Raw genomic sequence first — 25,115 nt, 5'->3', positions numbered from 1 at the left:
TATTGTGTTCAACTACAACTAAAAAATATTTTAAAAAAGAGCATAGAGTGTTCCCATTTGTGTTGTGTATATGTGTGTGTGTATATATGTATTTACAGTATATATGCATGTATATATAAATACACATACGCACAACAACACACAATTAAAAAATGTGTTTTGGGGGACTAGGGATGTAGCTGAGTTGAAAGAATGCTTGTCTAATATACAAGAGGCCATGGGTTTTATCCCCAGCGTGTAAAAAAAAAAAAAAGTGCTATCTACTACTACTTGGTACTTTACTACCGAGATCCATCCCCATCCCTTTATATTTTTTAATGTGAGACAGAGTCTCGCTAAGTTGCTGAAGCTGGCCTTGGACATGTGATTCTTCTGCCTCAATCTCCCCAGTGCCTAGATTACAGACACGTGCTACCATGTCCAGCTAAAAAAGTGCTTTTTAAATATACATAAGAACATATACACATGTACAAATATGCTACCATATCCACAGGCTATCCCTGGAAAGACTCACAAGAAAGTGCCTTTGGGACTAAAGTCCTGAGGTGAGAGGAGGACTTCATTATCTACCCTTTGGTGTATTTTTAAAAAATGTTATCACACGCATTATCCCTTTTTCAAAGACCACCCCAATACTGCACAGAGAAATTCTGAAAAGTCACACACACACACATTTCTGTTATATGTCTACAAACTCTTTGGGGATATTTTATTTCCTTTCCACAGTGATGAAAATTAAAAAGAAAAATATTCTTGCCCTGTTCTTCCCCTTTTATCTGCACAACCCACAGGCTTAGAAGTTTGCCTATTTTCATAGTTGCCTTTAAAGAAAAACAAAACAACAACAACTTTTATTATTATTATTTTTTAAATATTTATTTTTTAGTAATCGGTGGGCACAACATCTTTGTTGGTATGTGGTGCTGAGGATCGAACCCGGGCCGCACGCATGCCAGGCGAGCGTGCTACCGCTTGAGCCACATCCCCAGCCACAACAACAACTTTTAAATCTTAGGTTGCTGATATGTAAATATGGCCCTCTCTTAGTCTATAGGGGTTTGTCAGGGAGAATCACTAGCATAAGTCTTTAAATAATGGAAGGAGTCCCTTCTTCTAGGTTATAGAGGACTTTACAAAGGAAAAAAAGAGGTCAGTGTAGGGGCCTGTTCAACAGTGTGCAGGGGTCACAGAATAACCATAACACACTGTCAGTGTGGGCATCTCCCACAGCACCCTGCCTCGTGGAAGAGCTGCCTGGCCTGCAAGGGAAGAAGGCCATGTCCTCCAGGCTCCCGGTTCTCTATGACGCAGGCAGAGTCCACAGTTGAACACAGTCCAACAAACACTCTTGCCCCAGCTAACCCAGGTCAGGCCTGAGCTGTTCTAGTTAGAAATGAATAAACTGTTAGGAACATGTATCCTAAAACAAGCACTAGCTAAAATAATTATCACATCTAATTGCCAGCAATTTTGCTGTCTTAGAATCTGGAGGGCTTTAGGGAATGACTCCTTAAGATGCTCTTCAAAGAGATGTGTACTGGGCTGGGGTTGTGGCTCAGCGGTAGAAAGCTTGTCTAGCATCTGTGAGGCCCTGGGTTCAATTCTCAGCACCACATAAAAATAAATAAATAAAATAAAGGTATTGTGTCCAACTACAACTAAAAAATAAATATTAAAAGAAAAAAAAAAGAAATGCATACTAACGGAGGGCGTAGTGGCATATGCCTGTAATCACAATGGCTTAGGAGGCTGAGGCAAGAGGATCCTGAGTTCAAAGTCAGCCTTGGCAACTCAAAGAGGCCCTAAGCAACTCAGTGAGACCCTGTCTCTAAATAAAATATTAAAGAGGGCTGGGGATGTGGTTCAGTAGTTAAGCACCCCTGGGTTCAATCCCTGGTACAAAATAACAAAAAAAAGAAATGCAGACTAAAATGTTTTTGTTAATACAAATAGAAAAGTATTCTATTGAGCTTAAAACTGCCTTCAATAAAATACAGGTTTCCAATGCAGTTTTGTCACTGTAGCAAAGATGATATTATTTTTATTGAAAAATAAAAAGGTTTTAGATAAACTCAGGTTGGCCTAACATCATTTCTCCCCTTTGTTTCCCCATGATAAAAGTACAACTACTTAGTATCAGAACATATAAAGGCCACTAGAAATAAACAATGAGGTTGAGATGGCTACATGAGAGTACTTCATATTTACACACCCATTCCCTCTCAAGCATATATTTATATATACATATACATGTATTTTATAACACTTAAATATAAAGTAACTACACCATTTCTTTTTTTCCCTGTAATACTGAGGACTGAACTCAGGGGTATTTTACAACTGCGCTACATCCATCCTCAGCCCATTTAAATTTTCTTTTCTTTTCTTTTTTTTTAATTTTTGAGACAGGGTTTCACTAAGTTACAGAGGCTGCCTTGAACTTGAATTCTCCTGTCTTAGCCTTTCTCTCTCAGCAATTCTCCTGTCAAGTAGCTGGGATTACAGGCATGTGCTACCAGGCCTGGCCATTTTTTTGTTATGCCTTTTATTTCAATGAAATATTTATTTAGGACCTATTATGTTTCATTTGTTTTAGGGCCTCATTTAGGCCCTAAATCATCTATTAGATGCAGATCATCTATTAGAATTACTTGTAGATAATGTTCAAACGTAAATTCTAACATGACTTCTCTTTATTTTCCTGTTGAATGAGACTTTCCTAAACAGATAAATAAAAAGGAATTTGGGATAACCATGGTAATTAGGATGAAGGCAGGGACTACTTTCTAAAAAGAAAATAAGGGTTAGGGATGTAGCTCACTGGTAGAGTGCTTGCCTAGCATTCGAGAGTACGTGGGTTCAAGGCCCAACAACATATCAAAAAATAATAATCATGCATGCATGAAATAATCAGCATACACGAAGCCCAATATGCTGGGTTCAGTCCTGGGGGTGGGGATGGGGAACAATGAAGAAAAGAAAATAACTAAAAGTTAGTGCATGCTAAATGTTAAATGCAGACACTAAGAACTATGGAGCCAGAGACATAAGAGACATGAGTACCTTATCCAGGGTGCAGCAGTCATCGAGATTCAAAGTGACTGCACTTGAGAAGTGACTCTAGCAAATGAAGGAGGAGCAAAATATTCTGAGTGGGAGAGGCCTGGAGGGGGAGGTGTGATGGAGGGCTTGGAAGCAGGATAGAAGTGATGTGGAAGGTGACCTGGATGCGGATGCATGGGAAAAGTGTGGGGAGGGCATTTCTGCACCATGTGAGGTGAGAGACCACCAGGAGATACAGAGAGGTAGCTATTGCCAACATGGTTGGCAAGCAGCTGAGGTAGAAGAACAGTATCCACAATGGCAGATCCAAACTCAATCCTTCCTGTGGCTGTGCCAGGTGCTAACACCAGGGTAAGGAACCTACCAGGGGAGCTGGCCAGGGGGTGAGCCTGGTTGGTGAGAAAGTGAAGGAAAGGCTCACTTTTGATTACCTTCTCTAACAGCCCTGTCCTGTGTTGGGTGCACACGCCACACACGGTTTCCTCTAATATCTTGTCATAATCCTAACTGACCACTGGAAAGTGGTGAGACTTCTGGAAAAAATGACCACATCCTATGCTCTTGATCATGACTCAGTAGAAAACCACTGCAGTGTCAGGCATTAAGGCCCAGCAATACATTCTGCCTTGACAACAACTGGGGGAAACCAGGAGCCCCTGAACAGCCTAGCCCCAAGTTCCCCTTCCCACCGTTTCCGGGCAAAAGTTCTCCTGGTCAAATAACCCTGCTTATGCTTGAATGATGGGCTTTAGTGCCCTGACAGCCCCTGGGATTACTCAAATGAGCCAACTGTATACTCCTGTAGGCACCAGAGGGTGGATGCATGAGACACCTACCCTCTTAATACCACAAAGCCTGCCTCCCACAGCCCCTGGGTGTTTACTTTGTCCCAAGTGTAATCCTCAGTAGCACTGCTGGTATGTGCATCCTCCTCCTGAAGCCCATGAACATAGATGACGAATAAACTGGTGTTGGTCTTCCAGTGTTTGGCCATCACCATGACCTAGGATGGGATTCCCTCCCTCATTAATGTGGTGAAGAGAAAGTAACTAAACAGAGCACTGATGGTTTTTAATAGGATTATCCTAAGAAGTCATATTGAGGGGTGTTCTAAAGTTAGTTTCGTTTTTACCTAATTATATTTTGCATAAACATCCAAAAGACTCTGCCATGATAAACTGAAGCAAGTTTCCAATCAAAGACATTAACATTAGCTGTTACAGAAATCTGACATTCTCCACGTAACATTATGTTAAATGTTACATCAAATACAGACCCCACTATAGTAACAGTGAATTACAAGGAAATCAGTAGTTTAACCCAAAGAATGTCTGCTGTCTAATAGGAACCACAAACACAACTGGGATTTCTCACTGACATGGGGAAAAGGGTAGGAGGCTTCATTGGGAGCCCATTAGGAACCAGAGAAGTGGGAGTTAAACTGGGCCTCATGAATATAATTCAATCCCTTCCTTATTTACAGCTAGGTAGGAACAATTCCATTTGCCACTTTTCTTTCTGAGGTAGATCCACAAAAGATCTCTCTTAAAGATCTACTGTAGACCAGGAATAAATCACCAACCATCCCAGAGACCTATATGAGACCTCCTTCTTTCTGAGAGCACCCGTGGACACAGGTCCATTTTCTCAAAACTGGAGGTTCAAGAGGCACAGGGGAAGGGCATGGCTTTCTTCCGCCACTCTTATCCTACACACCAGTATATCATTCCACCAGCTACAATGTTGACTAGCTCCCCGTGTTTATTTTTAGCTTCTCTGACCTGGAAACAAAGAACAACCAAAATCATTTCTATAACTGAGATAACATGAAAGAGCTGGAATCAGTGAAAATGGAAGGGAAGTGAAAATATGTATTCAGGAAGTGAAATACACAGATCCACTTTTGACAGGATCGCAAACATTTCTTCATAGTTTCATAGATTTCTAGGCGCAAAGGAAAAGCTATAGAGGAGAAGAGGTACCAGTTTCAGCCTCAGACAGACCTGCATTTGAAGCTGGGCTCCACCACTCACCTGGCTAACAGTAACTGATTAGCTATTTAGGTTATTTAAATCTACACTCCGCTCAACTATAAAATTGAGATACGAGTCCCTGCTGTGAAGATTAAATAAGATAATGCGAATGCGTCTGATACTTGCAATGGACAAAATATTAAAAAACAGACAGGATAAGAAAGAGACCATCAGGGTTCCTTAAGTAAGCAAAATGACAAGAGGAACTAGAATATTTGTTCTTGTTCACCTCTGGTAATCCCAGAACTTAGTATGATACCTGATCTATCTCTTACATGAAATGTACAAATGAATAGACTTTATCTTAATGTTTCACATGTATATGTATACAGTATAGTATGAATAGGTAAACCCAACCTGCTGCCTCTCTGCATAATGCACACAATCTAAGAATATTTTTTTGCACTTTTAAATAGTGGGAAAAAAATTATAACGTGAAAATTATGTAAAATCTAAAAATCAGTGTCTACAAATAAAGTTTTATTGGAACACAAACATGTTCATTTGTTTTTATACTGTATGTGGCTGATTTTGCACTACACTGGTAAAGCTGAATAGCTAAACAGAAAAACTATGGCCTACAAAGTCTAAATATTTTCCACCTAGCCCTTTATGGAAAATGTTTGCTGAGCTTTGATATAATAGATTACCTGCAAGAAGCAGTATATTTGCTTTGGACCCAAACTGCCTGTGTTTTGAGTCTTGGCCACTTACTAGTTTAATGAAATTTTAGTTAAATCTTTAACCTCCATGTGCATCAATTTTCTCATGCATAAAACGGGGATGATAACAGTGCCTACCTGTTTTTTTTTTTTTTGTTTGTTTGTTTGTTTTTTTGGTGAGGGTCTCCTTTTTTACTTCCCTCATATATATTTAGAAAAATATATATGAAATAGAGAAAAACAAATTATTGCTGTAGACACTTAAAAATCTATGCATGTATACAAAGCTGCTTCAGAGAGAAGCTTCTGCATTACCAGTCATGTGAAATAGTTTATCATCAGCTTGAATGTTTGAGTAAGGAACTCCTACGCAGAGGTCATATGGTCACAGTTTTATAACAAGTCACTCCTAGAGCTTGGTTTCCATGCTAATTTCTCCATTGCTTCTAGATAGTTTACTGCTGTAAAGTAATACTCATAACTCCAAATTACAGTTAGATGCATATCACAATATTATCTCTTATTTGTAAAAGAATTTCAGTTGCTAGCATAAAATGGCTACTTTAGAGGATTCATCTACTTTTCAAGCAATTTTTTAATTTTTTTTTTGTTCTTGTAGATGGACAGAATGTCTTTATTTGTTTATTTATTTAATGTGGTGCTAAGGATTGAACCCAGTGCCTTACACATGCTAGGCAAGCACTCTGCCACTGAGCTACAGCCCAGCCCCTCTCAAACAGTTTTAGTCCCTCTTTGGTTAATAATGACCATTTCAATGAGTGACAGAGACAGAAAAGGGCCTAGGAATGACATTGTACGTATGTGTTCTGTATGCAAAAAAGCAGCTGATTCCTTTGGAAAATGTGACCTTCATTCTGGAACGGAAAGCAAAGTACCCTTACTTCTTTTCTAAATACAAATTTTTTCATACTGGACCAAAGTGGAAAGAGCCCAGCAGATTGCATTTCACAACACTGATCACCTGCTCCTAGTCTGGAACCAAAAGCATAAAACAAGGGGAGAAGAAGGAAGGATGAAATTAACATACCAGAAAATTGTAAGAAAAGAAGGAAAGAAGAGAGAAATAAGGGGCAGGTGGAAAGAAAGAGCACCATCCAGATATGTGGGTGCATGTGGCACACGTTTCCACAGACATTTACTAAAGTGCCAGTTGGTCAGACTGTGAATGGCACACAAACCTCAGGGGAGGAAGACAGGGTTCCTGCCCTGGGGAAACTGTGCTGTCAGCCTGTCTTTCTGTATTCCTCAAAGAGAATTAACAGCCTTCTTGGGACAGAGTCTGACCACTCCTGAACTTTCCACTTATTCTAAAACTTTCCATATTAAAAATGAAAACAAACAGAACAAAAAAATGCAAATAAAAAACAAAACAAAACCAAAAAACCCTTGGGGAATAATGAGAAAGAAGGGACATTTTATTTTTCACTTTAACTTCAACATCAACAAGTGTTTTAAAAAAAAGTTTTTATAATTAAACAAATTAATACCTAATATAATTAAACATCCCCATTCTTGGGCTGGGGTTGTGGCTCAGCAGTAGAGTGCTCGCCTAGCATGTGTGAAGCCTTGGGTTAGATCCTCAGCACCACATATAAATAAATAAAATTAAGATGTGTCTACCTACAATTAAAAAAAATTTTTTTAAATCCCCATTCTTCTTTCTATAATATTAATCTCAATAATTTCAAGCATCCCTTATCCCTTATTAACAACTTTTTTTTTTAAATACTTGGGATGAAAGAGTCAAAGACACAGTAGAGGAAGTGTTGGAGACAGGTATCCCCATCTGATCTCCCCCCCAAATGCAAAATAATCAGAACATGGTGACATGTGGATTATGGTAACAGTTTTCAGTACACTTTCTGTAGGCAGTCTCTACATGAACTCTTTGATTCCCCTATGTACCTCCCACCCCCAGGAAAAAATGATAAATTTCCTGTATTTTGTAAGGTACACCCAAAGAAGAAAGACAGTTTTCATCCACAGTAGCAGGTAAGTATGGTAAAGTGGAAGCGTCTGAAAGGCCTACACCGCAGACTGAAAAGACATAATTTTTAGAATAGTGTACAGAAATACTTTTGCTGCTGCAGTGTTTTGTTTTGGCATCACTGGGGATGGGACCCAGGGCCTCACACATGCGGCAAGTGCTCTGGCACAGAGCCCTTACTTTTTGCTCCTTAAAAGTATGAGGGCTCAATTAAGAATTAAAGAAGTTTAGAATTAGTACTTTCAAGAGTCAATCTAGCTAGGTGTGGTGGTGCATGTCTGTAATTCCAGTGGTTGGGAGGCTGAGGCAGGAGGATCCTAAATTCAAAGCCAGCCCCAGCAACTTATTGAGGCCCTAAACAACTTGGAGAGACCCCGTCTCTAAATAAAATTTTTAAAAGGGCTGGGGATATAACTCAGTGGTAAGCATCCCTGGGTTCAATCCCTAGTACAAAAAAAAGAGTCAATCTAATAAAGTCATATTCAAGAAAATGGCTTAGGCCGGGTGTGGTGGCACATGCCTCTAATCCCAACTTGGGAGGGTGAGGCAGGAGGAGCCAGAGTTCAAAACCAGCCTGAGCAACTTAGTGACACCCTGTCTCTAAATAAAATAAGATGGGAAGGTGGCCCAGAGGTTTCAGTTCCTGGTATTAAAAAAAAAAAAAAAAAAAGAAAANAAAAAAAAAAAAAAAAAAAGAAAATGGCAGTGGTACAAGCCTGTAATTTCAACTACTCAGAAGGATGAGGCAGGAGGATGGCAAATTCAATCTCAGCAATTTAGTGAAACTGTCCCAAAATACAATAAAAAGGCTGGAGAGGTAGTTCAATGATAAAGTGAAGATCTAGCATGTATGAGGCCCTGGATATGATCCCCAGTATCAAACACATTAATAAATAAATAGATAGATAGATAGATAAGGGAAAACAGCTAAAATCTCATTTTATTTATTGTATAAAAGCATCAACAGTTAATCAACTAATTCAGGGGCATAAAAACAAACCAAAGCTAAGGGTGTAGCTCAGTGGTCAAGCATGTTTGCCATGAGCAAAGTCCTAGGTTTGATTCCTAGCACCATCAAAAAACTAAAAAAAAAATAAAAACATATCTTAAGTCATTTTACTATCCCCCCCCCAAAAAGCTCTTGAACTTAGCTACAACTAATATGTTTTGCAATATTTAAATTTCCCACTGCTAAAAGATCTCATGAAAGTATTTTAATGAGATCAAAGCCATTAATAGTCATAGAAAACTTTCATCCTTCATTTTATATTCTTCATTTAAGTATTAGGGACAATTTTCATTGCAAAAATTTCTTTTAAACTTCCAAAAAGATGATGCTCCACACACAGTGAATGTTCAATGAGCACTTGTAAACTACAAATAGTATTTAAAATATTACGAGGAAAGATGTAATCTATGAAGGAGCTTCCACCTGTTGTCTTTGAAAACCCACAAGCATAATTTACCTATCTAGGTAAATAGACAAGACATGGCATTTTGTATGTTGTACAGTAAAATAAAAATATGACTTTTCTTAACATTTTTCTAAAAGATGTGGTAGTTCTCTAAGGTAATATTCTTATATATTTTCCATAACGATACTGGATCAGTTCATTCTGGGGTTTGCAGAACACTTTATTTTATTTAAGCCATACTTATGTGTTGTATGGAGACAACAGAGCAAAGAATCTAAAATAGTGTATTTTGGCAGATAGCATGATCAACTACTGAAATATTTATATGGATGCTCTTGTATTTATATACAAGAGAAAGTGTGTCTTCTATAGCTAAATGATTCTCATCATTCTCCCATAGATACAAAAATTTACCAAGCCCTTCCCTATGATGAGTTCTGCTAACTCCAAAGTTACCTACGCATTGCCCGATTTTTTCACTTTCAGTCTTACTACTGGGATAGTTCATAGTTCCTTCTTTCAAAATTAGTTTCTTCAAACTTCATATTTTCTTTTTAGTAATAACAATCATCTTTGCATTTTCTGACAAGCACGTGAAGATACCTTAAGATCTATATGACTTAAGACACTGTTAAAACCTTTGATTGGTGTGGGTATTTAGACCTTATGTCTTCTTTTGGGAAAGAGGTCTGAGTTACACAAACAATGCTTTTTTGCTTAACTATTCCATAATACAACAGATGCTCACTATGTAATGAATAAAGACAGACACATGTAAGGTCTTTTAACTTAATTTCTTTTCTCCAAGGGAGCTTTGTTTTACCAAATGGCTGTAATTCTCCCAATCAGTGTAACTGCTTTCCAAAATTAACAGATGTTTCCTGTGCATTCTGTAGTCTAGTCAGTGGGACACTAGTTTACTCAAAATGCAGCTGGATTCTGACCTCACAAGTAAAAGCAATATTTAACCTTACCACTATTTGCTCAGATGTGATCACCTAATTTGTGCCAGGTATCTGCTGGGGCCAAGGATACAAAGGTGCTTGTAATCTCTCACAATATTTATTCTTAGAGATATTTTTTTTGGCAGGGGGAACAGGGGAAGATTAACAAGTGTTAGAACAGAATGATGAGTTAGTAGTGCTATGCAGTAGTAAAAGCCCAAGGAAAAGGGTGATTTGTTCTGCTGGATATATAATAAAATCATACAGTAAATGTAATCTATTACTTTTATTATGCTATGAACAGCATATGTCAGGCGACATGTTATGGAAGGGATGGGGGACAAAAATATACAAAAATTCACTGCCTCATTCACTCTTTCAATAAATTTTTACTAAGCAGCTATTATGTGTCAGGCATAATAGGTACTGTGAATAAAGCAATGTAACATAACTAAGTAATGCCAACTCATACAGGCAGTATTTTAGGAGAGATTCATGATCAAATAGATAATATACTAAAGGGAACAACAAGTTTGACAAAGAAAATTAGAACTGGACAAATGGATAGAGAGAAACAGAATGGATGTGGGGGTATTTCTGATACTTTTCCTACATTTGAAGGGGAGATTGACAAAAAAGGTTGACATCTGAGTTAAGTTTAGAGGGATGAGAAATAGCATCATCCTTAGGCACAAGACATCTTCATGCATTGTTCAGAAGGGCTTCTTGGGCAGTGGAACAAAGCTATGGAAGGGAATGGGGTGTTTAGGAATGTGGTCAGTTTTTGTTTGTTTTTTGTTTTTGGTACTGAAGATTGAATCCAGCGACACTTTGCCCCTAAATTTTTATTTTGAGACAGGGTCTTGCTAAATTGCTGAGGCTAGTCTAGATGGAACCTGCAATACTCCTGCCACAGCCTCCCAAATTACTGGGATTACAGGCATGCACTACCATGCCTGGTGTAGTTAGTTTATGTAATAAGTTTCTGGTTAAGTGCATAATAAGATTATGAGATTGGGATGGCAGAGTGTGGCCAGGCCATAAAAAATTCTAACTACAGAGTTAGAATTTTATTTTCTAGGGACTGGGACACCAAAAGATGCTTAATACAAAGTAATTCTTTAAAAAACAAAAAATAAAACAAAACAAGAATTGTTAGTAGAAAATAGGCAAAAGAAATAGCAGTGGTGCAAGCCTGTAATCTCAGCAGCTCAGGAGGCTGAGGCAGGAGGACTGTGAGTTCAAAGTTAGCCTCAGTAATGTAGCGAGGCCCTAAGCAACTTAGTGAGACACTGTCTCTAAATAAAAAATAAAATAAAAAGGGGTGGGGATGTGGCTCAGCGGTAAGCACCTCTGGGTTCAATCCTTGGTACCCCCCCAAAAAAAAGAAAGAAAGAAAAGAAAAAATAAGCAGAGGGCTGTGGAAGTAGCTCTGAGGAAAAACACTTCTTGGCTTAGGCTCTGGGTTCAATCCCCAGGATGGGGATGGCAGGTAGGGATGGGGTGGGGGGCGAGGAGAAAGAGATTTTCACCCAAAAGAATACACAGATGGCACATATTCACATGAAAAGACGTTCAACATCATTAACCATCAAGGAAATGCAAATGAAATCCACAACGGGATTTCATTACACACCTATCTCAATCTATAAAATAAATAACAGTGACAAACACCAAGTGCTGGCAAGGATGCAAGACACTGGAAAACAGTTTGGCAGTTTCTCATAAAACTAAACATGCAATTACCACACAACCCTCAATTACACTTGTGGACATTTATCCCAGGGAAATGAAAATCTACTGTCACACAAGAATCTGAATACAGATGTTAATTACAGCCTTATTTGTAAGAGTTAAACATTGGAAACAGCCTGGATATCTTTTAACTAGAATAACACAGGGCAATAAAAAGGAAAGAATTATTGATATATACAACTTGGGTAGACCTACAGGGAATCATGCTGAATGCAAAGAGCCAATCGCAAAAGATTATGTCCCACACGATTCCATTTTTTTTATAACATTTGTTGGTGGCGATGAATCATTCATTATCTTGGCTGTGGAGGCAAATACAAGAACACACACTTGTGATAAAATCAAATAGAACTGAATACATGCACACACATTTGAACAAGAGTACAAACAGAGAAATCAGTGGACTGTATCAATGTGAACCCATCATGTCCTGCTGGCCTACACATGGGACACATATAAAAACCTATAAAATCTTTACAAGTTTATATCTATAAACTTGCTTAATTTAAGTCTTGATAGGTGTCCTACGTACAGGATAATGGGATATAAATACCCTTGTTGTGATGTTTTTCTAGGTTTTACAAAATGTTACCATTGAGAGAAACAAGCTAAAGTGTACTTAGCTTCCCCCTGTGTTATTTTCACTGCATGTGAATCTATAATTGTATCAACAAATTTTTTTCATTAAAAACAATAAACAACCAGATTGTAAATTCTTTCTGAGTACGAACTTCGCTCAACATCTCTGACTTGTAGGCTACATTTCCAAATATTGAGAGCGGCCTGAGATAAGGTCATAATACAAGGTAATTATTGGTTTCCGATATACCTGAGAGGAAATTAAGTTTACTAACTTCCATAAAAGTAAAAATATACATTTTAAATAAAATATACATTTTACTATAAATTCTACATACAAGTTACTATGTAAATTCTATGAAATAAAATCTAAAAATCCAGCTATCTCTGAAGTACCTGATGAACTACTAGGGAATAAAATCACCTGAAAAGATCTCCACTGGTAGTTATATGTCACTACAAATCTGGGACCTTTGAAATCAACTGTCACTAGGCAGGAGTCTCTGGGCAGCAGAGCCATGGAATCCTGGCAGATTGAGGCCACAGGATTTCATCAGGCCTTCAGAGCAGAATCCCATCATGGTCCCTTTTCCATCCTTTGTTTTAATATGTGAAATGGGGGAAGACAAGAGGCAGAAAGCAAGTGATGTAAGGCTGTGGAACACACCTGTGTCCACACCTGTAGACTAAACACTGCAAGTCTATACTTACAGCCTTTAATAAGCAGACTCCTGACCACCAGGCCAACTGGGTAGCTATTTCTGAGTAGATATTAATTTGGATTAAATTGAAAGAAAGCATTACAAATTCATTAAAATTCGGAATTATAGGATATTATTAATCAAATACAGTTTGAGAACTCTCACAAACTGGTATCAATTTTTTTTTGGGGGGGGGGGGTCAAGGGATGAAATCCAAGGGCACTCTACCCTGAGTTATGTCCCCAGCCCCTTTTATTTTCTTATTTAAAGACAGGGTCTTCCTAAGTTGCTAAGGCTGGCCTCAAACCTGTGATCCTCCTTCGTTGCTGGGACTATACGCGTGCACTACCATGCATGGCTTGGAAACAAACACTGAGAGCCAAGCAGAGGTCTTATCCAGCTTCCTTTTAGAGAAACCTGTTATAACCAGCACAGTAATTAATTTATGTAAATACAGTGTAAAAATATCCATTGGGGTGTGCACAGAAGGAATTTAAATATACTTCCTATCATATAGTTGGCAGCCTTTAAAACGACAGAAAACAAGTTCAGCTGAGCCTAGGAGAGGGGTTTACAGGGACAAGTTAAAAGTCACAAAGGGACAAATGATGACTGAACTTTTTCCCTCCTGACTGATGAATTGTGTTAATCCACCTTCACTAAGCCAGTCTGTGTGTCTGATAAGCAGTGGGAAGGGGGGTAGGTCACAAGGGGACATCTCAATCAGAAGGAGATTCAGCAATCCTCCTAGGGAACAGGGCCAGTGATGGGCATGTACATCAGCAGTTCCAGCAACAGAGCTAACAGTGTCCAGGAACTTCTCTCTACCTATAGCCCAACTGTGTGTGTGCCTTCCGCCAGTGTCCAGGTCTTACTCTGTTATAATTCAAAGTCTCTAGAAAGACTACCTCCTCTAAGAAGTCCTCAGTTCAGTAGTGACAGTGTATCATCTGCCTCTTTGGGGAAAAAAAACTCCTAACATTCATTTAAGTCCACATTTTTTCACTAAGATAACAAGGATATTACCTTATTATAAAAGCTCTTTTAACCTTACAAAATTATTTACTTTGGGAATCTATAAATAGTGATTAATCATTAAAGTGTTTTAGAAGTCAAAAAGAACTTGACAGAGTGTGAAATGAGGAACAGAAATAACAGATAAAGGGGCTGGGGATGTGGCTCAAGCGGTAGCGCGCTCGCCTGGCACGCGTGCGGCCCGGGTTCGATCCTCAGCACCACATACAAACAAAGATGTTGTGCCCGCCGAAAACTAAAAAAATTAAATATTAAAAAAATATATATATAAAAAAAAAGAAAAAAGAAATAACAGATAAAAAAGCAATCCTCAGAGCTGGGCGCAGTGGTGCATGCCTATAATCCTAGCGGCTGGGGAGGCTGAGGCAGGAGGATTGGGAGTTCAACAACAGTGAGGCACTAAGCAACTCAGTGGGACCCTGTCTCTAAATAAAATACGAAATAGGGCTGGGGATGTGGCTCGGTGGTAGAGTGCCCCTGAGTTCAATCCCCAGTACCCCCCCCACTCCAAAAAGCAATCCTCATATAAATCAGTGGGGAAATGTGAGACATGCATAATCCTTTCCATGTCACTAATGTCCACATGCAACTAGTAATGACAGAAGGACATTTAACTTGCTTGAGAGGTGACCACCACTAAATGGACCAAATGCAAATATGCCATAATTCAGTTCAGTTTCCAGCCTTTGAAACACCTGTTGCCTGACCATCAAAATTTTTCCAATCAATGAGCTCTTCTTGCATGAAAAATCTGGGGCCTCTGAAAATGTTACCAGTGTCTATTCACATCCCTGCAGGTGTCTCTCTTCTTTCCCTCTACATTGTGAACAAACTAGAAACAGGTATATATTCCCCATCATGTCTCCTGGGTAGAAAACTCAGAGAACACTACAAATATTAAATATAATAAAAGAAAATAATGTCAAAACCATGGCTCACAGCAAAGAATAAAATGATCATGCTCGGATTTTAAAACTTGTCTCAGAATCTGAATTCTTGGTATTTTACTCAGTTTATCTGCATTATTTATGTGTCCTTGGCAAGTTTCTTAACTTGATAAAGTTTTTATTTCCTCCTCTGTGAAAGAAAAATTATAAAATCTATCTTACAGGGTAGCAGGAACTAAGGAATACATGCAAGAGCTGCTAGCATAACCCTTGGCATACCACAGATATTAAGTAAATAGTAGCCGCTGCTACCATATACCAAATCCATGCCATTTGACACGAACAGCACTCCCAATCTTTGGTAGTGTCTAGTTGAAAGACTTTTAGTGAGGTGGAGAAAAAACTGGATTGATAGGAAGTCAAACAGTTTGGTCAGAAAAGTTGTGTCAACATATACTAGTGGTAGCATCAGACATTTGTAAACCTAGTTTGGTGGCATGAGGAGACTGAGGCAGGAGGAACTTTGGAACCCAAGAATTTGAGAGACCAGCAACATAATGAGACACTACTTCTCAAAAAGCAAAAACATAAAACCAGGTGTTGAGGTGCACACCTGGATGACAGGGTAGGATCACTTGAGCCCAGGGGCTCAAGACAAGCCTGAGCAACAGAGCAACACCCTTGTCCCCAAAACAAGACAAAAACAGGGCTGGCGATGTAGTTCAGTGGTAGAACACCTGCATAGCATGAATAAGGTCTTGGGTTCAGGCCCTAGCAGCTGGGGGTTGGGGGTTAGGGGATCGGGAACAAAAAAGAAAAGAAAAGCAAGAGTTCTCAGAGGTTGGGTATAGTTCAGTGTAGAGCATGTGCTTAGCATGTGCAAAGCCATGGGATCCAACTCAGGGGAAAAAAGAAAGGTGGGGGGAGATACTTGTTTGCTCCACGTTTAACTAAGCATAGTTTGAATATTCAGCTCCCTGAAATCACCATTTAAAACACTGAAGCCACATAATTCTGTGTTCCTGTGCAGCTGTGTGCAGCTCTTCTGCCTGCTAGAAGTAACAATACTTGTTACAACCCAAGAGAAAAGGGTAATGAGGCAAGTAAACCTGGGTCTTTGCAGTGCCTAAGATCCCCTGAGTCTTCTAAACCCTGCTGATTCTCTCTGCAATGCTTCCCCAGCAGGAGAAGAGATAAGACCATGTTGTGAAGACCATGTTGTGAAGACCATGTTGTGAAGCTCCAGGTTGGAACCCTGGTTTTGCAATTTCCCATCTCTGTGGTGGGGAAAGCCAATTATTCTCCCAGAGCTTTGGCTTCATCAGCAAGTGAAGAGGCTGGGCTGGATGCTTTGTAATGACCCCTTTAGTTCTAAAATCAAGACATTCTATGAGCATATTCAACCTAAAGCCATTACAAGATATACTTGAGTTTCCAAAACTTTCAAACCAGTTAATTAAAAACCAGTTAATTAAAAAAAGGGTGGGGGGGCTATTTATGTTACCTTACCCCTAAATTTCTAAAAGACTAAGATTTCTGAAATTTGCCATGAAATAAATCGTGTCTGGATATGTGAACAATCTCATCATTGTCATCCTTTCCTCATCTCTCCCATCACCTAACTGGGGTGGTAGAACAGACTGTGTTTAAGCCTGGGGATTTTAGTGGAGATATTAAAAGAAAAATTAAGTGGTGAAAAAGCTATTCATTTAAATTGAAACATCTTGTAATCCCTGTGACTCAGGAGGCTGAGGCAGGAGGATCTCAAGTTTAAGATGAGTTTCAGTGCTGGGGATATAGCTCAGTTGGTAGAGTGCTTGCCTCACATGCCCAAGGCCCTGGGTTCAATCCCCAGCACCAAAAAAAAAAAAAAAGATAAGTTTCAATAACTTAGTGAGATCTTGTCTCAAAATTTAAAAAACTTTTACAAAGGCTGGGAATGTTGCTCAGTGGTCAAGTGCAATGGGTTCAATTTTTGGTATAAATGAATAAATAGAAACTCTCTTTACTTCTGACTGCTAATATATTCAAAAACCAACACAGCCAGGCATGGTGGCACATGCCAGTCTGTAATCCCAGTGGCTTAGGAGGCTGAGGCAGGAGGATCCTGTGTTCAAAGCCAACCTCAATGATTTACCAAGCCCCTAAGCATCTCATCAAGACCCAGTCTCTAAATAAAATATAAAAAAGGGCTGGGATTGTGGCTCAGTGGTTAAGCACCCCTGCATTCAATCCCTGGTACAAAAACAAAAACAAAAACAAAAAAACAACCCATAGCTAGTTGTGGTGGTACAGGCCTGTAATTCCAGTGGATTGGGATGCTGACGCAGGAGGATGGAGAGTTCAAAGCCAGTCTCAGCAAAAGCAAGGTGCTAAGCAACTCAGTGAGACCCTGCTTCTAAATAAAATACAAAATAGGACTGGGGATTGTGGCTCAGTGGTAGAGTGCCCCTGAGTTGAATCCCTGGCACGCACCCACCAAAAAAAAAACCCCTGAAGATAAGAGAAAAAGGTACAAATTATTTCTTTTCTATATTGTATCTGGCTTTCCTGGACTTGAATTATAGTTGCCAAAAAAATAAAAAATAAAAATTGGAAATTGGAACTATTTTTAAGATTTAAAAAACCACCCAAGCCAAGCTATTCTAAGAGTATTAAAAACCAAATCTTGGGCTGGGATTGTGGCTCAGTGGTAGAGCACTTACCTCACATGTGCAAAGTACTGGGTTCAATCCTCAGCACTACATAAAATAATAATAATAATAATAATAAATAAACAAAATAAAATTATTAAAAAAAACCCCAAATCTATCTGTAATCCCAGTGGCTTGGGAGGCCTATACAGGAGGATCACCAGCTCAAAGCCAACCTCAGCACCAGCGAGGTACTAAGCAATTCAGTGAGACCCTGTCTCTAAATAAAATACAAAATAGGGCTGGGGATATGGCTCAGTGGTTGAGTGCCCCTGAGTTCAATCCCCAGGATAAATAAATAAATAAATAAATAAATAAATAAATAAAATCCAAATCTATTCTTTAATTTGTAACATTTCAAATCTAAATATGCCAAGTATTTCCACTGATAGAAATGTCATCAAAGGGCTAACTTAAAAAAAAAAAAAATGATCTCACTAGAATTTACTGTTTTCAACTAAATCCACATGACCTAAAAGAACAAGCAGTTACACCATTTCAAACACAAAAATGACTAAATGTGTTTGTTTTCCTTTTTTATTTTTATCCAAACATTCAGGGGAAACTGATTTTCTTTGTTCAGTGTTTATTATTTCACCTTTTCTGCAGCAGAAACCAAAATACTTTATAAATGGGACAATCTGTTAAACAGACCCTTGAAGATTAGGGCTCAAGACCACTAATCCTGTACATTTCCACGATCGTCCATTTCCATGAAGTCACTTTAACAACACGACTCATTTATGTATAAGAGGGTATAACAACACCCAATACAGCTTTACTCCAATTCACACTTACTTAGAACAAAAAGAGATCTATAACATATGCAAACCAGCAAGGCTGAGAAATCTGGGAAAGAGAGCTGCAGAAGACAGCTGTTTTTCCTGGAAATACTATCATGGTACTTTACCACCCCATTGCTAGTCTGTTTGGCCACCCCTGTTTTTACAGCTACAATGACACATTATCTGTGCCCAATGTCAAAACTACTTACAAACACATTTGTTTCTCCTACAGAGATCTACAAATACAATTAAACCAAACCACCAAAGTAGTTTTTCCATACCACCCAGAAGACACTAGGCAATTCCATTCTTGAACTTAACTTTGAAACTCGTACTTTTTAAAAGTTAGAACTTCCCACACCCAAAATGTGTTATTTTGCAAGCTGCTCTTTGGACCTAATATAGCTTCAAAAAAGTATTAAAATAAATAAATTGATATACAGATGTCTAGTTTTCTTTTTTAATGCAAAAATCCCTTCTCTAAATACCAAATTTATCTGTGCAATTCCAGGAAAAGATGATGCATTTAAAAGAAATGTCTAAAGAACATAGAAAGTTTACAAAAGTAATTTACAAGCACAGGCATTACTCAGGAATACCTGATATATGAATATCAAACAGGAGCCTAGGTCCGGAATTCCCCTGAGCCACCTGGAAAATTTTCCAGTCAAAGGTCATCTTCCCCACCTTCATCTGTTCTGTTCCCCATTAGTACTTCCCTCCTCAACACAATAACCTTTTCCTCCTTGAATGCACCAGCATTGCAGAGTCATAAAATCTATTTCTTTTATTGCTATTACATTATTGAGAGTCTCATTTCCTATCACTTTCTGTTGCGTTTTTCACATAGAAGGCTAGAACCCAACTCCTATTCACTGTTTTGTTTTTTATTTACTGTCAAAATGCATCCTGATTTCCAAACATCCTAATTTTAATCCATTCACAGATTGGTCAGTTGTCTGATTATCTTTATGTATCAGGTGCTTATCAGAATTGCAAATGCTTAGGAGTGGCCCTTTGGTCACCCTTGCCACATCTGCCTTTCCCTAAAAAGTTCATACTGGGACTATTTCTTCAGCAAATAGGTTAAGATTTCCATTTTTCAAAGCAGTTTCTGTCTCACTACTGTAATTAATTCTAATTTTATGAAAAAAATCATCATATCCTTGGCCAAATTATAAGATTAAAAATTTAAAAATTTAATAAGAACCCAGCAATGGAAAACTTATCAATTAGCTATGGAGATAACAATGCCACCTCCCTGCCACCCCCACTTAAATGTGAAAATTTCATCTACCTCAAAAAAATGTACTGTTACCAATCAGGACAGAAGCTGTATGTATGTATGTACACTCACACACCCACTCTTTTAACTCTGCCTACAAATACACCTCTAGTTGCACCTCTGGCATATAAAAATAAATATCTGATAAAATATCATTTATCTGCTTTGGCAGGAAATAATACTGAAGCCATAGAGCTGGCTAAATACTATAATTTAACTAATTAATAATATTTAAAAGGAAAAAAGAGATGCTTTATTGACAAGAAATAAAACTAGAGGCCTCTAGCTGCAGTTTCTGGGTAAGTGTATAAATAAGCAGATTTGCCAAAACTGTGTGGCTATGATTCTAACACAAGAAACAAAAAGTTAAAGAGGCATACAAATTTTTGATATTTCCTGAGCTGATGCTGAAAATAACTTAACAGGAAAGGGCTGCTGTTGAGATATATTTGTCCCAACCCCCACCTCTTTGCTGTGTATAATCTTATCTGTGCTGTGACAACATCGAGAAATTGCTCATTAGGGCTCTTAACTTATCCTTTAAACATTATATTAAAATCCAACAATACCACCAGATGGTAAACGCAACCAGAGAGAGATGTCTTCTAGACCAGGTCTGATGATTAAAGTACAAATGCCCTAACAGGATTGGACATGCTGGTAATGCCATTTGGCAGCACTTCAAGCCCAGGCTCATTTGTAACATAGACAGAAACACTTGGTTCTTTCCTTCATCAGAGATAAGAGTATGCAGGTCAATGAAAAAGAAATGATTCTGAGATTTAGTTATTTTAAATTCTGTTTCTTAAAGAAGACCAAAAGATAAATGCAAACCTGTGTAAGGATGGGGACTTCTGGGCACAGTTTCAAGGAACAGCAATCCACATTTCTGATTCAACTTCCTCTCTCCATGTGCTCTGCTTTCTCCACCAAGAGCACCACTAAAGTGCTCTTACCACAGTTAAAAAACAGCCTAAGTGCCAAGTCTAATCCCATCCATTTTAAAAGCCTTGATTCAAGTGTCACTACCCTCTGTAAGGCTTTCTTTTATACCCTGTTCCAGTGTACAACTCACATAAGTACAACTCAGAGAAAGCTTGGATTTATAAAACCCCAGTGTGTTATAACAGATGCCTTACTGGGAGTAGACACCCCTTCTCACCTTTGAATGTACAGTGCTTGACACCTGGTCACTATCTGTAAAATAAATAAGCTGAGTGCTTGCTAGGTTACTCAGGAAACCTAATTACCATACTTTTTCTTCGAAGTGCTTAGCACAAAACACAGGAAAAACCTGGAATGTTTCCAGGAAAAGTTTTTTTCTCTACAAAGTCAAGAAATCTGCCTCAATTTCAAAAGAAAAATTCTAACATTTGGACATTATTATTTTTCTGATTTGTCTATCCACCTTTAATATCAACCACTCAAAGTTTAGGAACCTTCCTATGAAAATCAAACTCCCTGAAATAAAAGTGGTAGTAAACGAAAACTCCTCAACTGCAAACCAGTAAACTAGAAATGTCCATTGCTTGCTAGGTATTTCAGTTTCATGATATTTGAAACATTTGGGGGAAGAGGTCTCATAAATATATAGCACAGTGGAATACTCCAGAGAGCTCACAATCTGACTTCCAACAAAACTGCATCTGAGACCCCAGAGCAGTGATCAAATGATAAACTATCTGGAAACACCCATTGCTTCTACAGCCATGAGACCACCCCTTCGACTCCTTTCACCTTCAGATGGGGCAGTTAGTCCTTCCCCACTCTGGGCTTCTGGATACATCTACTTTACCCCACCCAAAGTCCTCCCCATTTCTTCTTCTCACTCTTGTCTAGGGTCAGAAATTTAATTAGCAGAACTTTTTAGTCAGCAAAGGAGAAGTGGGAAGGAAAGAGAGAAGGGCTCTGGATTATAAACGAAAGGAGGTAAAGAAATCCTTTGCTTACTAGTTTCCAACCACCCCACCCTTCCTTCTCCTTATCACTCCCCAAGCCTTCACAGTCTTCTCCAGCAAGCCCAGCCCCCAATTTCCTCATTCTTCTTTAGTCACCTCACCCTTTGCGCAAACCCTGCTGCCTCAGACCTGTGGATCTGTCCTCTAAGATGTCAGGTGCTCACTCCATCCTGGCCAGCACTCCAGACTCAGCCCCAGCCTGCATCACACTGGAGTACACAAAAGGGCCAAGAAAATTCCCCTGGGGGCAAGCTCTGACAGTGAAGGTTAATATAACCTGGGGCTAAACTGGGACCTTTACCTCCATTTCCAAAACTTTATTCCGGAAATACACTGTCTCTAATTGATATGAGTTTTTAGAATACCAACAAATTTAGAACTGGGGACTCACTACCATTATTCCTAATAAATGATAAGCTGTTGGATTTATGACACATCTATATTTTAAAGACAATGACCCAACCTTGCCAAATGTCTGTTTACTCATCCAGAATTATTATTTTTTTAAATATGTAGCTAGTGATTGATCTAGCACCCTAGGCAAGACCTAGACTCTCCTCCTCGAAGGCTGAGAAAATGTTAGAGACACTCTGCCAATGACTATAGCATAAAAATCTTATGAAAAAATGGAAATGAACCCTGTTAAGATTTTAGAATTCCAGGCAGCATGTTGGATTTTGGATTAATTATTGCAAGGCACAGGTCTATGTTTACAGCACCCAGACTTCCATACAGGATTCCCATTTGAATCATTTTCTGCTCACCTGAAATATATGCCCTGCATATATTTATTTTATTTATTTTATTTTCAGGTGTCCTCCTTATGAAGACTTGGATTTGGCTTTCTCTTGATTATTCAATGTTGTTCACAAAAGGAAAGATCTCCCAGGCAATACTGCTGAATGAAGGCTTTTGATTCAGCTGGCACATTTAGAAGTCTCAAAATCTGTTTAGGGCTCCCTGCTCCAGGCCTAAACAAAAACCTCTAGGGAAGCAAAATTCAAAAGCAGAGCTCTCCCACCCTTTACCAGGCTGCCTGCAACCTGTCCAAAACCACCTTCAGTGTCCTGCGGCCTCCAGAAAGACCCCCCTGTATGAATGAATGCCTGCCCAATTGCACTAGCTGGGAGTGTACACTCACCCCTTCAACCTGGTTCCCCCCAATTCAGCAGCAAGGCCCTAAGCCAGGCCTTGAAATAAGAAGCAAGCCGGTCAAAGAACAAGTTTCAGAAGTGAAGGACCTGTGTCACAGCTAAAGCTAAGCCCTTGAGACTTAAACCCAAGGGCCCACAGGACACTTATCCCAAGGGCCAGACCTCCAATTTCAAGAAAGAAGTTTAGCTCAGCCAAGAGTAACAGTATATGTGGAGAGCAGGTTGGGCTCAGCTGAGTCACTCTGTGAGTACAGAACAGTAGTTTTCAGGCTGTGCTTGAACCTTGATTACTCCATTTTGTAAAGCAGTAGTTTGCCATAAGCTACTCCATTTTGAATTTAAGTGCTAAGGTGGAATGACCCTACACTTTGTACAAGTGAACAACCATCATCCACCTGGCACAATCATAAAGAATAAACTGATAAGTAAATTAATTGTGCTAATAAGAATGACCACCCGTGAACTCATGGATGCATGGATATATCAAACTCAAATTGGATTAACCAGGCCCGTGAGCTTATTGATCACACCCGTCCATCAAATGATGTAACTCCCTCATTAGAGACCCACAAACGGATGTTCTTCACATCCTGAGAACAGACATGGTGGCAACAGGACCCTATCACCTGGTCACCTGTCACAAGTCTTGCCCAGGAAAATCACCACAGTGACAATCTCCAAATCTCTGTCCTTGGGTTTTGGGAGAGTATGACTTCTCCTGTGGGTGATGACCACACAAGTCCCACTACACTATTAAACTGCCCACCTCCAGATCTTGTCCTAGAATAAGTTCCTGCTTTGACAGCTCTGCACGTTCTTTGGCTGCTTTCTAATCTTGTCTGACCACCTACGATAACTCTGCTCTCCACCTTTGCTCCCTTTCAGCCTTCTGAACTCCTATGGATGCCTTAACCCTTTCTTAGCCTTTCTGTAACCTACAAATGTAAAATTGTGTGAAGTGTAATATGTGACTTGAGTGTTACAGATACTAGAAATTAAGACTGGAATAAAGAAACCTGTGATTGCCAGGCTTATGATTTCCAAGTGACCCACAAGTCTTCAGTGAACTACCACTGATGAAAGTGGTGTAGCCTATGAATTTATTGTTATTCAATTAATTCTGATATTGTGGAAAGGCACAAATGTGTTTGGTCTATGTTAATGACGGAGCACACTCAGGACAGTATATCTTAAAGAAACCAATAAAATTCATGACATACGCACATACACATATGGAAATGCATGCTAAGAGAGGCCAATACCAAAAAAAAATTGCCCTGTAGAGAAAACATCAAGCATGAAAAAAGAGAAAAATTTAAAATAGATGGATAATTAACATCAGTTCTCTGTTGAAATATTTATGCCAAGGAAGAAGCTTTTGCCTAGGTACCAATGTGTGGGGAGTAGACTAATATATAAGCACAAAAAAGCAAAAATGGGGTTAGATGAGAGAAAAATTAAGCAAGGGAGGTGAGGAGCTTTTCATGGGTAAAATAGAGGATGACGGGTAAAGAAAAACACGAGAAAAGCATCTGGAAGTTGAAGCAACTAAAAACACTTTCATGATACACTGACTTGCTTGACAATTCAATGTGTTTGGTTCACAAGCTAATGATCCCCCCTCCCCTTTATTAGCCCCCATGTGCTGGGTGGGACAGTCTTCCTATAAAAAGTAACACTTTAGGAGCTGAGTATTTACTCAAAAACCTGATGTTGGTGGCCTAAGAATAATGTGAAGACCTCAAAAGGGTCTGTGCTAGTCGACTTTTTGTCACTATGACCCAAAGACCTAACAAGAACAACTTAGAGGAGAAAAAGTTTATTTTGACCTCTCAGTTCTAGAGGTCTCAGTTCATGATCAGCCAGTTCTTTCCCTCTGGGCTAGAGGTGAGGCAGAACATCATAACAAAAGGGCGTAGTGCAAGAAAGCTGCCCCGCTCCTGGAGGTCAGGAAACAGAGGGGCAGGAAGGGGTCAGGGGCCACAGGGAAGAGGAACCTTTTTGGGACACACCTCAGTGACCCATTTCTTCCAGCCATACCCCACCTGCCTACAGTTGACCATCAGTCAGTCCATTCAAAATAGAATGGGCTGATTAGGTTACAGTTCTCATGACCTCGTCATCTCACCACTGAATATTCCTGCTTAACACAGGAGCT

The 25,115-nt window shown here is 39.1% G+C and overlaps 1 protein-coding gene across 2 annotated transcripts in view; it reads right to left on the bottom strand.

Annotated features, from left to right (window-relative positions):
- The window catches only part of Fgd6 (FYVE, RhoGEF and PH domain containing 6), a 113,464-nt gene that overhangs the window by 79,278 nt on the left and 9,071 nt on the right, over positions 1-25,115 (bottom strand). The gene's annotated exons all lie outside the window — the stretch shown is intronic.

Source organism: Marmota marmota, unplaced genomic scaffold, assembly GCF_001458135.2.
Source record: "Marmota marmota marmota unplaced genomic scaffold, marMar, whole genome shotgun sequence".
Taxonomy (NCBI): domain Eukaryota; kingdom Metazoa; phylum Chordata; class Mammalia; order Rodentia; family Sciuridae; genus Marmota; species Marmota marmota.
Note: the sequence above shows the minus strand (reverse complement) of the source record. Positions and strands in the feature narration are given on the sequence as shown.